Here is a 16,345-nt window from a genome sequence, read left to right as displayed (position 1 = left end):
TGACTCTTGGTTTCAGCTCAGGTTATGATCTCACGATTCGTGAGTCTGAGCCTCACGTGGGGCTCTACACTGACAGCACAGAACCTGCTTGGGGTTCTCTGTCTCCCTCTCCCTCTGCCCCTCCCTCCCTCTCTCTCAAAAATAAACATTAAAAAAAATAAGCAAAACAAAGACAAAAAAGATTTTAAAAATCAATAAGGAAGGGCAAAAGAAAATGTAAGATATAATGAATAAAAGAAACAGATATAGGGGCGCCTGGGTGGCTCAGTCAGTTAAGCATCTGACTTCGGCTCAGGTCACGATCTCGCGGTCCGTGAGTTCGAGCCCTGCGTCGGGCTCTGTGCTGACTGCTCAGAGCCTGGAGCCTGTTTCAGATTCTGTCTCCCTCTCTCTCTGACCCTCCCCCGTTCATGCTCTGTCTCTCTCTGTCTCAAAAATAAATAAATGTTAAAAAAAAATTAAAAAAAAAAAAAGAAAGAAACAGATATAGCAAAAATAAAAAATTATTTGGTCTCTGTCTCCACAAGCTCAAACTTGTTCTGACTTGCCGAGTGTCTAACCCTTTCTAGATATATCTAAAATGGATTGAAGGGGGGCGGTGGGGTGTCAGGCATGAAAAGGATGAAGGTCTGATACACACTACTGACATGGATGAACCTTGGAAACATGGTGCTCAGACAAAGAAGCCACATAGTTTATGGTTCCATTTTTATGAAATGTCCAGGATAGGCCAACCTATTAGAGAATAGGTTAGGGGTTGCCTAGGGCTGGGCAGGACTGGGGGGTTGGAGGGAAAATTGCGAGCGACTGCTAACAGGTACTGGACTTCTTTTAGAGAGGGAAGTATATGTTCTAAACTTAGATTGCGGTGATGACGGCACAACCTTGTGAATACACTAAAAGCCACTGAACTGGATGCTTGAAATGGGTGAATTGTGTGGTTTATGAATTTTATCAGAAGAAAGCTTTCTTTTTTAAGTGGGGAGGAGAATCTTGCTAAGAGTAAGCTTAGCCGAGGGGTGAATTTTGTAGCCCTATACCTCCTACATTTTCTGTTTTACAAATGGAAAAATCCAGAAACCTTTCATCCATGTACATTTATAATGGTAACAACAACAACAACAAAAATGGCCCTCATTTATGTAATACTCATTGTGTTCCAGGTACTAGTACCAGGCACTTTTCATATTATTGACTCATGCACATCTCTGAGGAAGATACTATGCTGTCCCCTCTTGAGGACGCCAAGAGGTGAGGTGATTTTCCAAGACTAGTAAGTGGCAGAGCTGTGGCTAACCCACCACGTGCCTGGTCCTGGGCTCAGCACCAGCAACACAGAAGTCCATCTGAAGGCCATCACCCCTCCACTGTCCATGAAGAATGACTCAACCAACCTTCAGTGCTAGAGACCAATCATCCCTATTTGCCAGGGATAGTGGATGTTCCTGGAGTATAGGACCCTTGGTGTTAAAACCAGGAAAGTCCAGGGGCATCTGGGTAGCTCAGCTGGTTGAGTGCCTGACTGTTTTGTTGTTTTTTTTTTTTTTTTTTAATGTTTATTTATTTTTGAGACAATGCAAGAGACAGAGTGCAAGCAGCGGAGGGGCAGACAGAGGGAGACACGGAATCTGAAGCGGGCTCCAGGTTCTGAGCTGTCAGCCCAGAGCCCGACACATGGCTCGAACTCACGAACCCATGAGATCATGACCTGAGCGAAAGTTGGACGCCTAACTGACTGAGTCACACAGGCGCCCCTCTTTTTTTTTTTGTTTAATGTTTATTAACTTTTGAGAAAAAGAGCACTCACATGCAAGCAGGGGAGGGGCAGAGAAAGAGGATCTAAAGAGGGCTCAAATTCACAAACCATGAGATCCTGACCTGAGCCAAAGTCGGATGCTTAACCAACTGAGCCACCCAGGCACCTAGAGTGCCCAACTCTTGATTTGGGCTCAGGTCATAATCCCAGGGTTGTGGAATTGAGTCCTGCATCAGGCTCTGTGCTGAGCATGGGACCTGCTTAAGATTCTCTCTCCCTCTGCCCCATGTGTCCTCTCTCTCTCTCTTTCTCTCTCTCTCTCAAAAAAAGTAAAACCAGGAAAGCCCAGGGTAAACCAGGCTCAGTTAGTCACCTTACCACAGTCAGTGAGCATGCTGACTGTCCCCTCTTGTCTTTGTGCGTGTTTGCCTGTGTATATGGACACACGTGTGCTTGTCTACTCATGGGCTCATGAAAGAAAGGGATCCATCTTGGTCCTCTCAGGGTCAGCAGTTCTCAGTGACAGTCCATGTTTTATAGGAAGGGAAAGTGAAGCTGAGAAAGACTGTGGCAAGTGGACGGAGCCTCCTGCAGGGGTGGAGACCAGCACAGAGATAAAACGTGGGCAAAGAGCAAGGTCTCCATGGCAGGAAGGAACTCCAGAGTCCAGACGGAAGATGAGAGGCCTGTAATTTTCCGGAGTGACTCTCCAACTTTTCAGGATGCATTCATTCCTCACTCACTCATCCATCCATTCATTTGGTAAACACACATCAGGCACTTAGCATGTGCCAAGAGTTTTGCTGGTGAAGGGGGTGGCTTCCTGCCCTCAAGGAGCTTTCCATTTGGTGGAATAAACGGACAACATAACCAGGTGTTTACAACCCAGGGCAATAAGCAAGAATGACATTAGTAATATTTAACAACTGGCAAACCCAGGTACCACTCAAAATAATAAACACCAGCCCTTAACACCAGAACAGGGACCCCAGGCCCTTTACCCTTTTGATTACTGGGTGGTAGGGAGGTCTGGGGGCCATGGGGGCAGGCAGCAAGTGTAGGGAGTCCTTGAGGGCCTCAGAGAAGCAGTTGATTATGAACTAATATGAAAAAATGTCAATATAGTATCTTAGCAACTAGAATAGCCGTATCAGTGACCCTAGTTGGAGCGTGTGACTCTTGATCTTGGGGTCGGGAGTTTGAGCCTCATGGTGGGTGTACAGATTACAACAAACAAACAAACAAACAAACTTTAAAAATAATAATAATAAAAATTAAAAAGTAACTTTCTGGGGTGCCTGGCTGGGTCAGTCATTAGAACATGAAACTCTTGATCTCAGGGTTGTGAGTTTGAGGCCCATGTTAGGTGTAGAGATTACTTAAGGTTACTTAAAAAAAAAAAAAAAAAAACCTTAAAAAAAAAAAAAGTAACTCTTCCTCTCTGGTTCCCCAGCTACTCTGTTCCTCTCCCCAAAGGCAAGTACTGTTACCATTTTTAATGTATCCTTCAGGAATAAACTACCTAATTCTACCTGTTCTATAAAGTAACCTGTGTTTTACTCAACAGCAGTTCGTGAGCACCCTATCACATCAATAAATAGAGATTTCCAATAGCATTTTAATGACTGTATACTTTTCCACTGTTAGATGCCTATAATTTTTTTTTTTAATATTTATTTTGAGAGAGAGAGCAAGCATGTGCACGTGTGTGAGCAGGGGAGGGACAGAGAGAGAGAGAGAGAGAGAGAGAGAGAGAGAGAGAATCCCAAGTAGGCTCTGTGCCATCAGCTCAGATCCCAATGCAGGGCTCACTCTCATGTACAGTGAGATCACGACCTGAGCTGAAATCAGGAGTGGGACACTTAACTGACTGAGCCACCCAGGCACCCCGATGCCTATAATTTATTAAACTAATCCCTTTTCTGGTAGACCTCGGGGGTTTTCCAGTGATTAGTCTTATAAACAATGTTATGAGGAACTCCTTTATATATACACTTTTTTTTTTTTTTTTTTTTTTTTTTTATTTTTTTTAAAATTTTTTTTTTTTTTTCAACGTTTTTTTATTTATTTTTGGGACAGAGAGAGACAGAGCATGAACGGGGGAGGGGCAGAGAGAGAGGGAGACACAGAATCGGAAACAGGCTCCAGGCTCCGAGCCATCAGCCCAGAGCCTGACGCGGGGCTCGAACTCACGGACCGCGAGATCGTGACCTGGCTGAAGTCGGACGCTTAACCGACTGCGCCACCCAGGCGCCCCTATATATACACTTTTGATGAATCTCATGGATAGGTTTTGCCAGGGGAGTTACCGAGTCAAAGATAATGTGCATATTTCAGGGGGTTGAGCCATATATTGTGCCCACCAGCAAGAAGAGAGGGTATTGTCTTTAAGAGGTCTGGCAGCAGACCTGGTACTGTGAGGTCTTTTGTTACTAAAGCTACTTTAGAGGTTATTCATCAGCAAAGCAATGTTAACCATTCCCAGGACCTCCCTGTGGGGTAGCAGGAAACGGGGTGGCTTCTCTGGCAGAGGAAAACAAGTCTTTATTAAAATGCTATACAGCAAGAACGCTTTATTAGTACAGATTTTGGCCTTGCATTTGGGCAACTCCCTGCAGTCTGTCATGGGACTATGTCTCCTAGGAGAAGATGAGCAGGAGTTCAGGGTGTACCAGGCTCCTTACCATCAACCCTACTTCCGTTCATCACTATGCAGTTATTATCATGCAGTGGGTAAGAGTTCGCACTGGAGCCAGATGGCCTGGATTAAAATCCTTGTTCCTCCACTTCCTGGCCGTGTGACTTTGGGCAAGTTTAGAATCTCTCTAGTTTCAGTTTCAGTTTGCCCTTCTGGAAAATGGGGCTAATGATACCCACATCCTGGGATTGTTCTGGCATTTAAATGAGTTAGTATACAGGGGTGCCTGGCTGGCTCAGTCAGTACAGCATGTGACTCTTGATCTTGGGGTGGTGAGTTTGAGCCCGACATTGGGAGGAGAGTGTATTTTATTTAAAAAAAATTTTTAGGGGCGCCTGGGTGGCTCAGTCGGTTAAGCGGCCGACTTCGGCTCAGGTCATGATCTCGCGGTCCGTGAGTTCGAGCCCCGCGTCGGGCTCTGTGCTGACAGCTCAGAGCCTGGAGCCTGTTTCAGATTCTGTGTCTCCCTCTCTTTGATCCTCCCCCGTTCATGCTCTGTCTCTCTCTGTCTCAAAAATAAATAAACATTAAAAAAAATTTTTTTTTAAATTAAAAAAAATAAAAATAAAAATAAATTAAAAAAATATTTATTTATTTTTGAGAGAGAGAGAGACAGACAGACAGAGAAAGCACAAGCCGGGGAGGGGCAGAGACAGAGAGGGAGACACAGAATCCAAAGTAGTCTCCAGGCTCTGAGCTGCCAGCATAGAGCCCAACGTGGGGCTTGAACTCAGGAAATGCGAGATCATGACGTGAGCCCAAGTAGGAGGCTGAACCGACTGAGCCACCCAGGTGCCCTGGGGTAGAAAGTACTTAAAAAAATTTTTTTAAGTATGCATAAAGTGTATATGTTAAGTGCTCAAAACACACTGGGCATGCTGAAAGTGCTCTGTAATTATTAACTATCACCAAGTACCTGCCCTGGGCTAGACCCATAGTCCCTTACCCTCAAGGTATCCTCAGACTAGTGAAGGAGATAGTTAGGTAAAGAGGCATTTATAATTCAGGGTGATAAGTGCTAATGCAGGCGCTAAGGAAATGCTCATAGGAGGGAAACTTCAAACCTGGAAGACTTCCTGGGAGAAGTGACATTATGGCAGGAGCCAAGTCACTTGTAAGCTAAAGGAGGGGCAAAATGGTATTGAAAGTTGAGAGGCCAGCCGTTGATTAACTCCCTTTACTGGAAATGTGAAGATGGGATTCAGAGAAGGTTTTTGGTCTTGGATTTCAATTCAGCATTTCTTAGCACCTGCCTGGGTCCCAGGTACAGGGCGTGGTGCTGCAGTGAGAGTGTGGGCTGGAGGGGCACCTGGCTGGCTCAGTCGGTGGAGTGTGCTACTCTTGATCTCAGGATTGTAAGTTTGAGCCCCATGTTGGGTGTAGAGGTTACTTTAAAAATAAGTAAAAATCTTAAAAAAAGAAAAAGGGAATGTGGGCCGGGAATATTAAGGCAGAGGCCCTCAGTGAGCTCAAGACATAGAGGAGATAGACACAAAACGCCTAAGAGTTAGACTCTCATGGGGCACCTGGGTGGTTAAACCTCAGACTCTTGGTTTCAGCTCAGGTCATGATCTCATTTCTCATGAATTTGAGCCCCATATTGAGCTCTGTGCTGACAGTGTAGAGCCTGCTTGGGATTCTCTTTCTTTTCCCCTCTCTCTGCCTTTCCCGTTCTCTCTCCCTCTCTTTCTCTCTCAAAATAAATAAGTTTTAAAAAACTTAAAGGGGCACCTGGGTGGCTCAGAGCCTGGAGCCTGCCTCAAATTCTGTGTTTCCCTCCCTCGCTCACACTCTGTGTGTGTCTCTCTCTCAAAAACAAACATTAAAAAAAAATAATAATAAATAAAATAAAATAAAATAAAATAAAATAAAATAAAATAAAATAAAATGTTTAAAGGAAAAAAGAGAGCTAGGCTCTCATGAGCTCTACTAGCATAAGGAACAAAATGTCAAGGGAATAGGTAATTCTGACTCTCCTAGGATTATATGGAAGGCTTTGCAGAGGAAATGCTTGTAAGAGTTTACCAGATTCAGGGACAGGTGGGGTGAGAAGGAAAGACTCTCAGACAGGGGAACAGCACAAGCAAAGGAGAATAGGAAAGCGTATGTTCTGGAAGAGTGAACTGCCCAATGTGGCTTGTGGGGCCTGTACCTGGTGAGAGGTGATGAGCGGGCAGGAATTAGGCCTGTAAGGTCAATTCAGGCCAGGGTTTTGAGAGGGCTTCACATGACATGTTACTTGGACTTCATCTAGTAGGTCATGGGAACGGAACTGAAGTGTTTAAGCAAAGAAGGGACATGATGAGATCTATGTTCTGAGGTCACTCTGGCACAGAGGGGGGAGGGGTAATCCTTGGGAGGCAGCGAAACTCAAAAGCAACAGTATTTGTCTTAAGCAAGAAACCTGGTAGGTACAGGGAGGATGGGCAGAGTGTTTGTAAGCAGCCCTCTGAAACACTTGAAATGAAAAACCTGAAGTTATTCCCTGGTGGCTCGTGAGTCAAGATGCCTAATACCTCTGGAAAAATAAACTTGCTCCTGACCCCAGCCAGCAGGAGCAAGAGCAACCTGATTAGCATTAGGGAAACTTTTCCTCTTTAATTGTGGGTCAACTGAATTACTAGGGGAAATAAAAAAGAGTGACGTATAAGAATGAATTGACTTGGTTTTATTGTTTTTTCCTTAATGGAAACAATATATGAGATCCACATTTAAAATATTTCTCAAGGATCATAAAGTGCATTCCACCAAAAACAATCTTGACTTCACTTCCATTGAGATATAGGGAGGGAGGGAGGGAGGGGAGGGATGGAAGGGTGGAGAGGTATCAGGAGGAGAAAGAGGGGGAAACACTGGCCAAGGGCCAATATCAGTGGGAGGGAGAAAATGCCACGCCAGGGAGGATGATGTGTTGGGCCTAGAAATGGACTGCATAAGGACCTCAGAGCTAGGAAATCCTGAGTTCAAATCTCAGCTGTTTCCCTACCTATCTTATCCCCATTTTCTTTTTATTTCTTACTTATTTTTTTAAAGATATTTTTAATTTTTATTATTTTTTAATTTAAATTTGCTTTTTAAAATTTTTATTTACAGTAAAACCTTGGTTTGTGAGCATAATTCGTTCCAGAAACACGCTTGTAATCCAAAGCATTTGTATATCAAAATGAATTTCCCCATAAGAAATAATGGAAACTCAGATGATTCTTTCCACAACCCAAAAATATTCATATAAAAATGATTATAATACTGTAATATAATACAAAATAACAAAGAAAATACAAAATATAAAGAAAAATAAACAAATGAACCTGCACTTACATTTAAAATACTTCATGGCTCGTGTGAGGGAAACAAGAGAGAGGACAGTTATTATGTAGGACAGATTTTCCTATCACTAATGGAATCACTGCTATCTATTGGCTCAATGGAATCTTCTTCTGCATGGGGGCCACTGTATACACTCACATGCGTGTTGACTACAGTAAAGTATTGATAAACTCTTGTCATATACTGTATTTAATGTAACCGGCAATAAGGCAGCAGAAGACAGGGTCTATATCTGCAGGCAGCCTGACTTAGAATGAAGCAAAACATTTCTAAGCTTACTCTTGTTTGGAAAAGCAAAGGACTGTCCATACGTGCTTTGAAGTGACAAAAAATAGGCTAGTGCCAGTTGTGGGCACCTTCTAATGTTCTGGAAAAGTCACTGATTCCTGCCAAACACCGGGCTGAGACAGAGCATTGGAGCATAGCAGACAATCACCCACAATCCCGCAGCAAGAGAAAGAAAGAGAGAAGAACCACTGGCTTAGTTGTGATCATGTGACATTCAGCATCACATACTACTCCTATTGTAAGGTGTCGCTCGTTCATCAAGTTAAAATGTATTAGAAACGTTTGCCCGTCTTGGGGAACACTTGCAGAACAAGTTACTCCCAATCCAAGGTTTTCTTGTATTTACTTTTTTATATTTATTTATTTAAGTGTTTACTTATTTTTGAGAGAGAGCACAAGCAAGGGAGGGGCAGAGAGAGGGGGACAGAGGATCTGAAGCAGGCTCTGTGCTGACAGCAGTGAGCCAGATGTGGGGCTCGAACTCACCAACTACGAGATAATGACCTAAGCTGAAGCCAGAAGCTCAACCAACTGCTCCACCCAGGCATCCTTGTATTTACTTTTTTAGAGAGAGCATGAGCAGGGTAGAGGCAAAGGGAGAGGGAGAGAAAGAATCTTAAGCAGGCTTCATGCATAGCACGGAAGCTCGATCTTATGACCCTGGGATCCTGACCTGAGCCAAAATCAAGAGTCAGATGCTCAACCAACTGAGCCAGCCAGGTGTCCCTCCCCATTTTCTTACCTGTCCAATGGGGGTCATAATATCCTTATCATAGAGCACAATGAATGTTATCAGATCTATATCTTAAAAACATTAGATTGCTCTGGCCACCTGATTAGAATGGGTTAAAAGAAAAAAAAAAGTATTCTGCAAACTACTTGGCTTTTACAAGTTTTCTTAAGCTCTTGAGACAAGGGGGTTATTATTATTATTATTATCATAGCTTTACTGTATTATCATTTCCTTTGAAGTTCTCATTGGCTACTTGTTATTCAGCTTTTCAGCTGCTCTTGTTGAAACTTTCATAGACTCATTGATTCATGGGGTCATCCAGGATGGGGGTACTCTCTTAGATTTTCTGTACTGGGGTTGGCCCAGTGACATCCTACTTCCCCCATCCCCAAGCTTTCTCACTGCTGGGCTGCCAGGAAGCACAGGGGTAGACTGGGTACCTTGTTCCTCTTACTGCCCGTTCCTCCCAATTGCCTGGCAAGTCATGAGATGAGAAGCTCTGTCTCTCCTTCATGCCCTATACTTGGGTCTTGTCCCTCAGCTTTTACTTCTTTCCCCAGGAAACCACTCCATAGAAATGAGAATTATGACATAAAGATCTTGAAGGGTCTCCCCACTTCTCCTTTACTCTTCTTCCTTCCTCTCTATCTGGTGGCCACTTCCTTCTTCCATCTCTAGTGGGAAGCAGGATGGAGGCTGTGGGAAACTAGCACCAGTGCCCCTCCCTTCCAAGGTCCCCTGGCCTGGGTGTGGCCCAGACCTCTCTCCACAGCCTGATTCTCATATAACTGTACTGCATCTGAACATCTGCACTGACATGTCCCATAGGCACCTCAAAGTGTTCAAAATACAGGCATGTCCAAAACCAAACTCATCACTGCCCTTCTCCAACCTGTTCCTCTAATTTTCTTCTTCATTTCAGAAAATGGCACCATTATCAACCAGTTGCCTAAAACCAGAAGCTTGAACATCTAGTCTGTAACACCTTCCTTATTACTTTTTTCTTTTCTTTTTTTTTTCAACATTTTTATTTATTTTTGAGAGACAGAGAGAGACAGACAGACAGAGCACAAGCGGGGGAAGGGCAGAGAGAGAGGGAGACACAGAATCAGAAGCAGGATCCAGGCTCTGAGCTGTTGGCACAGAGCCCGACGTGGGGCTCAAACCCACCAACTGTGAGATCATGACCTGAGCTGAAGTCAGAGGCTGAACCGACTGAGCCACCTGGGCACGCCCCCTGCTTTTTTTTGAGTAAATCTACCCCCCATGTGGGGCTCCAACTCACAACCCTAAGATGGAGAATCACATGCTCTACTGACTGAGCCAGACTGGTGTCCCTGTAAGTCCATCCTTTCACTCACCTATCAGCCCACATCCAATCAGCCATCCAATCCTCCCAAATATCCCTGAATCTACTCACTTCTGTCTACTCCTCACTACCACTCTTGCCCCACCCATCATCACTTCTACTTGGGTCACAGCAATGTTTTCTGTGCTGGTTAGCTCCTCTTTCCACATGTGGTTATTTAAAGTTTATTTATTTTCTTATTTTTAGGTAATCTCTACACCCAATGTGGGGCTCGAACGCACAACCCCAAGATCAAGAGTTGCATGCTCTTCTGACTGAGCCAGCCAAGCATCCCTCCACAAGTGGCTATTTGGATTTAAATTTAATAATTAGGTAAATTAAATGAAAGAAACATTCAGTTCCTCAGTCACACTGGCCATATTTCAAGTGCTATGTGTGGCTAGTGGCTACAGTGTCGGTCAGCACAAACATTTCTGTCATCACAAAAGGTTCTTTTGGATGGTTATTCTATTCCATCCTAGAGTTTCTCTCTGCGTGTTTAGGTAAACAAAAACAAAAACAAAAAAACTCATATCCTCATTCCCCCCCCCCTGCTTTTTTTTACACAAAAAGTAGCACACTTTACACATTGTTCTCTAACTTGCTCTCTCACTTGGCAGATACCTTAGAGATCTTTCCACAACAGTCCTTAAAGAGCTTCTTCCTTCTTTGCTTTCAGTTGCAGAATATCCATCCCAAGCCGTGAATATGGCAGTTTATTTAAGCAGCAACCCCCCCCACCCCACCCCCCGCCAAAGTAAGCGTTGTTACCAATCTTTTGTTCTTACAGACAATGCAACAACATTGAATGGCTTTGTCCATCTGGAATTTTGCATATATGCAAGTATATCGGGGACACATGCTAGAGGGATCATTCTAGAGTACTAATTTGGTCATGCCCCTCTCCCTGCTGATCACATGCTGTTCCTCCTGATCTCCTTCTCCAGCTCCTGACAAACTTCTACACAGACCTCAGGTCTCAGCTTGGGTGTTACCTCTTCTAGGAAGCCCTCCCTGACTCCATCCACACCAGGTCAGGCTAGGTTCCTCCTGGTCTGCATTGTAATTGCCTGGTTCCTCCTGGAGCTTTATGAGGAAGGCATGGGGTGGGGCCTTCTTGTTTTTCCATATATTCTTAGGGCCTGGCACTCAGTAGCGGCTCAATAAATATTTGCTGAACGATGAGGCAGGCACCAAGTTCTAGTAGTTGTTCTTCCCTGTACTCCATGGGCTCCCACACCTCACAAAGCTGGAAAGGAGAACCCCCAGAGAGCAGGTGATTCAGATGGGAAACTGAGGCACAGAAGTGGCAGCCTTCTTATCAGCATCCTTTTTTTTAAAATAAATTTTTAAAAAAATGTTTATTTAGGGGCACCTGGGTGGCTCAGTTGGTTGAGCATCCGACTTCGGTTCAGGTCATGATCTCACAGTTCATGGGTTCGAGCCTCGTGTCGGGCTCTGTGCTGACAGCTTGGAGCTGGAGCCTGTTTCAGATTCTGTGTCTCCCTCTCTCTCTGCCTCTCCCCTGTTCACGCTCTGTCTCTGTCTCAAGAATAAATAAACATTAAAAAATATATATTAAAAAATGTTTATTTTTGAGGGGGAGAGAGAATGAGTGGGGGAGGGGCAGAGAGAGAGGGAGACAGAGGATCTAAAGTGGGCTCTGTGCTGACAGCAGAGAGACAAACGTGGGGAGCCACCCAGGCACCCCAACACATTTTTTTTAAGTTTATTTACTTGAGAGAGAACAAGAGTGAGGGAGGGGCAGAGAGAGAGGGAGAGAGAAAATCCCAGGCAGGCTCAACACTGTCAGCTCAGAGCCCAATGTGGGGCCTAAACTCATGAACTGATAGATCATGACATGAGCTGAAATCAAGAGCCAGACACTCAACCGACTAAGCCACCCAGGCACCCCTTGATCAGCATCCTGACTCCAACGTCTTGTTTTTTCCAGTCCACCCTATAGTTAGTAATAATAATAACTATAAGGATTAATATTTATTGAGGACTTGCTATATACTAAGTGCTGCTCTAAGTTTGTTACATGCATCAACTTATTCAATTGTTATAGCAACCTTGTGAGGAATGTACCCTCATCATCCCCTTCTTAATGAGTAGAGAAATGGATAACTTGTCGTGAATGACAGAGAGTGACTTGAACCCAGGCAGTGGGGCTCCGGAGCTCATGCTCTTATGCACTCTGCCTACCTGTTTGCTGTTCTTAGGGGCCTCTCCCTTTTTCCAAAGCCCACTGGGACTCCTTACCGCCTCAAGCCCAAAACTTCTCTTGTCCTCTCCTCCCCACCCCCACTGCCACCCTGGTCCTTGTTGTCCCTCCTTTCCCTGCCACCCCTGGTCCTACCTCCCCTGGCTTGGCTTGGTTTATTTTCTACTTCATTGGGTTCCCTCAAGACTTGAGCTATAAGTACTCTCTGGGCCTCAGTTTTCTTACCTTACTTGATGGCAAGTGAAAACAGGGTACTCTTCTTTTTTTTCAGCCCTTATCTAACTCCTATATATACTTAAAACAATTTTTTTAATGTTTATTTACTTTTGAGAGAGAGAGGCAGAGAGAGAGAGAGAGAGAGAGAGAGAGAGAGAGAGAGAGAGAACGAGTGGGGGAGGGGCAGAGAGAGAGAGGGAGACACAGAATCCAAAGCAGGATCCAGGCTCCAAGCTGTTAGCACAGAGCCCGATGTGGGGCTCTAACCCACGAACCGTGAGATCATGACCTGGGCCTAAGTCAGATCCTTAACTGGGCACCACCCAGGCGCCCCTAACTCCTATGTATATTTTAAAGCCAACTCAAAGGGCTTCCTCCTTCAGGAAGCTTTCCTGGATTTCTCTAGTCCCTAAAGTTCCCTCCCATTCTCCTCTGAACTGTAGGCAACTTTAAAAAAAATTTTTTTTTAATGTTTACTTATTTTTGAGACAGAGAGAGAGCATGAAAAGGGGGAAGGGGGATCAGAGAGAGGGAAACACAGAATCTGAAGCAGGCTCCAGGCTCCGAGCTGTCAGCACAGAGCCTGACGCGAGGCTCAAACACACAGACTGTGAGATCATGACCTAAGCCAAAGTTGGACTGAGCCACCCAGGCACCCCTGTAGGCAACTTTTAATACCCAGATTAGCACATAATTTTTCTTTTATTTTCTGGATGTAAATTGCCACCCCCTCCAAAAAAAGTGAATACTCTGAAAGAACATCTAAAACGTAGAGCATGGATTTTAATTTTATAGCTTCATTCTTTGAAATACCACCTTCACTGCTAATGGCTCCCCTGAGTTCTACCTTCACTAATGTTTACTTAATATTGTTTCTTTAAGTGGATTCACTATTTATTTGTTTAAAAAATATTTATTTTGGGGGAGAGAGAGAGAGTGTGCTCACGCGCATGTGTAAGTGAGCAGGAAAAGGGCAGAGAGAGAGGGAGAGAGAGAATCCCAAGCAGACTTTGCACTGTCAGTGCAGAGCCCAACACGGGGCTCAAATGAGATCATGACCTGAGCTGAAATTAAGAGTCAGATGCTTAACCCACTGAACCATGCAGGTGCCCTTAAATGGACTATTTTTTTTTTGAATTTTTTTAATGTTTATTTATTTCTGAGACAGAGAGAGACATAGCATGAGTGGGGGAGGGGCAGAGAGAGAGGGAGACACAGAATCTGAAACAGGCTCCAGGCTCTGAGCTGTCAACACAGAGCCCGACGCGGGGCTCAAACTCACGAACCGTGAGATCATGACCTGAGCCGAAGTCGGATGCTCAACCAACTGAGCCACCCAGGTGCCCCTTAAATGGACTATTTAAAATTTAAGGAACTATTATTTATTTATCTATCTATTTATTTATGTATTTATTTATGAAATATATTTTGTTTTAAAGTTTTATTTAATCTCTACACCCAACATGGGGCTTGAACCCATAACACCAAGATCAAGAGTCACCGTGTGTTATTCTAACTGAGCCAGCCAGGTGCCCCAAGAAAATATATTTTATCTCATGAAACCTCATTCATTTATTTTGAGAGAGAAAGAGAATGCAGAAGGGGCAGAGAGAGGGAGAGTGAGAACCCCAAGCAGGCTCTGCACCATTAGCACTGAGTCCGATGCAGGGCTTGAACTCATGAACTGTGAGTTTGTGACCTGAGCTGAAGTCGGTCGCCTAACCGAGTGAGCCACGCAGGCGCCCCAAGGAAATATATTTTGAACGCAAAACATTTACAGTAGTGTAAATGGAAAACCAGCATCATTTGCCATAACTAGAAAGTAAATATAAATATAATAATGACAGAACGATGCCATTAAATTCTAGGCCTTCTAAAAAAATTTTTTTTTATTTTTTTTTTAAATTTTTTTAATGTTTATTTTTGAGAGAGAGAGAGAGAGAGAGAGAGAGAGAGAGAGAATGAACAGAGGAGGGGCAGAGTGAAAGGGAAACACAGAATCCGAAGCAGGCTCCAGGCTCTGAGCTGTCAGCACAGAGCCTGACATGGGGCTCGAACTCGTGGACCACGAGATCATGACCTGAGCTGAAGTCAGATGCTCAACCAACTGAGACACCCGGGTGCCCCCCAAAATTTTTTTTTTTAAATGTTTATTTATTTTTGAGAGAGAGAGAGAGGTGAGGGGAGCAGAGAGAGAGTAAGACACAGGATCAGAAGTAGGCTTCAGGCTCTGAGTTGTGAGCACAGAGCCCAACCTGGGGCTCGAACCCAAGAACCATGAGATCATAACCTGAGCAGAAGTCAGACACTCAACTGACTGAGCCACCCAGGTACCCCTAGGCCCTCTTAGCCAGAGAGAGAACCATAAGTCTTAAGTCATTAGACTTGCTAAGGACAAAAAAGGAGGACTCTTTCCTTGATGCAAGCAGGATTGCAGGAAAATTGAAAATAGAGTAACTTTCTATGTGAGTTAGGATCATTTAATACTTCCATACCTGCCTGGTGTATGGGCCAAAGTCACCTCAAATCCCGCCACAGGCAAGAAGCCCTTATTACTGGGGCGCCTGGGTGGCGCAGTCGGTTAAGCGTCCGACTTCAGCCAGGTCACGATCTCGCGGTCCGTGAGTTCGAGCCCCGCGTCAGGCTCTGGGCTGATGGCTCGGAGCCTGGAGCCTGTTTCCGATTCTGTGTCTCCCTCTCTCTCTGCCCCTCCCCCGTTCATGCTCTGTCTCTCTCTGTCCCAAAAATAAATAAATTAATTAATTAATTAAAAAAAAAAAAAAAAAGAAGCCCTTATTACACAAAACAGTGGCTTGGTCAGGACAGAACCAGCTTCACCTCCCACCTGTGCCACTCTCCGGCCTTGGTTTGCTCCTCTGTAAAATGGGATGATCATAACAATTCCTGGGACTGCTGTCAAGGTTAAATGAGATGTCACACATGCTGTTCCTGGATTCTCTCAGCTCTGCTGCTTGTCATCTGTACATGACCCCAGGTGACTTGCCCTGCCTCCCTGGGCCTCAGTTTCCTCATTTCTGAAAAGGAACTTCTAAAACCTGCCTTGAGAATTTAAAGCACCTTTATTCAACAAATATTTACTGAATACCTGCTATGTTCCTATCACTATTTTGTGGCTTGAGGATGTAGCAATGAAGAAAAGGGACAAAAATCCCTGCCCTCACAGAGCTAACCTTCAAAGGGTACGGGGAGGAGAAAAACTAAATAGGACGATAGATGAAATATAAAGTATAGTATGGTGGGGAACAATAAACACTATGGAAAAATAAGGTGTGGTGAGGGGGCAGCGTTGCCAGTTCTAAACTGGGTAATCCAGGCGTTGAATCTCTGACAGACTGACATTTGGATGATGTCTGAAGGAGGTGAGGGAGTCCTGAGATATCGAGGAGAATGGCAAACCAGGCAGAGGGCACAGCAAATGCAAAGGCCCTGAGGTAGGAGCCAGCCTAGAATTTTTCAGGACAAACAGGAGGCTGATGTAGTCATAACAACAGTGTGAATGAAGAAAAAGAGCAGTAGGAGGTGACGTCCCAGAGGCAAAGGGGTCAGATCCTGTAGACATAACTCTGTTTTTGATTTGGAGTGAAACTTCAGCATATTGCCTGGTACATGGTAAGTATCTAATTCACACGAGCTTTAACGATAATAATTGCTGTAATCACTTAGCACTGTCTCCCCACAATGTCTTGGTCGTCAGGTTCCAGGGTGACACACAGAGGCCTGCCCTGTCCTAT

The sequence above is a fragment of the Panthera leo genome, chromosome E2, assembly GCF_018350215.1.
Source record: "Panthera leo isolate Ple1 chromosome E2, P.leo_Ple1_pat1.1, whole genome shotgun sequence".
Classification (NCBI taxonomy): domain Eukaryota; kingdom Metazoa; phylum Chordata; class Mammalia; order Carnivora; family Felidae; genus Panthera; species Panthera leo.
Note: the sequence above shows the minus strand (reverse complement) of the source record.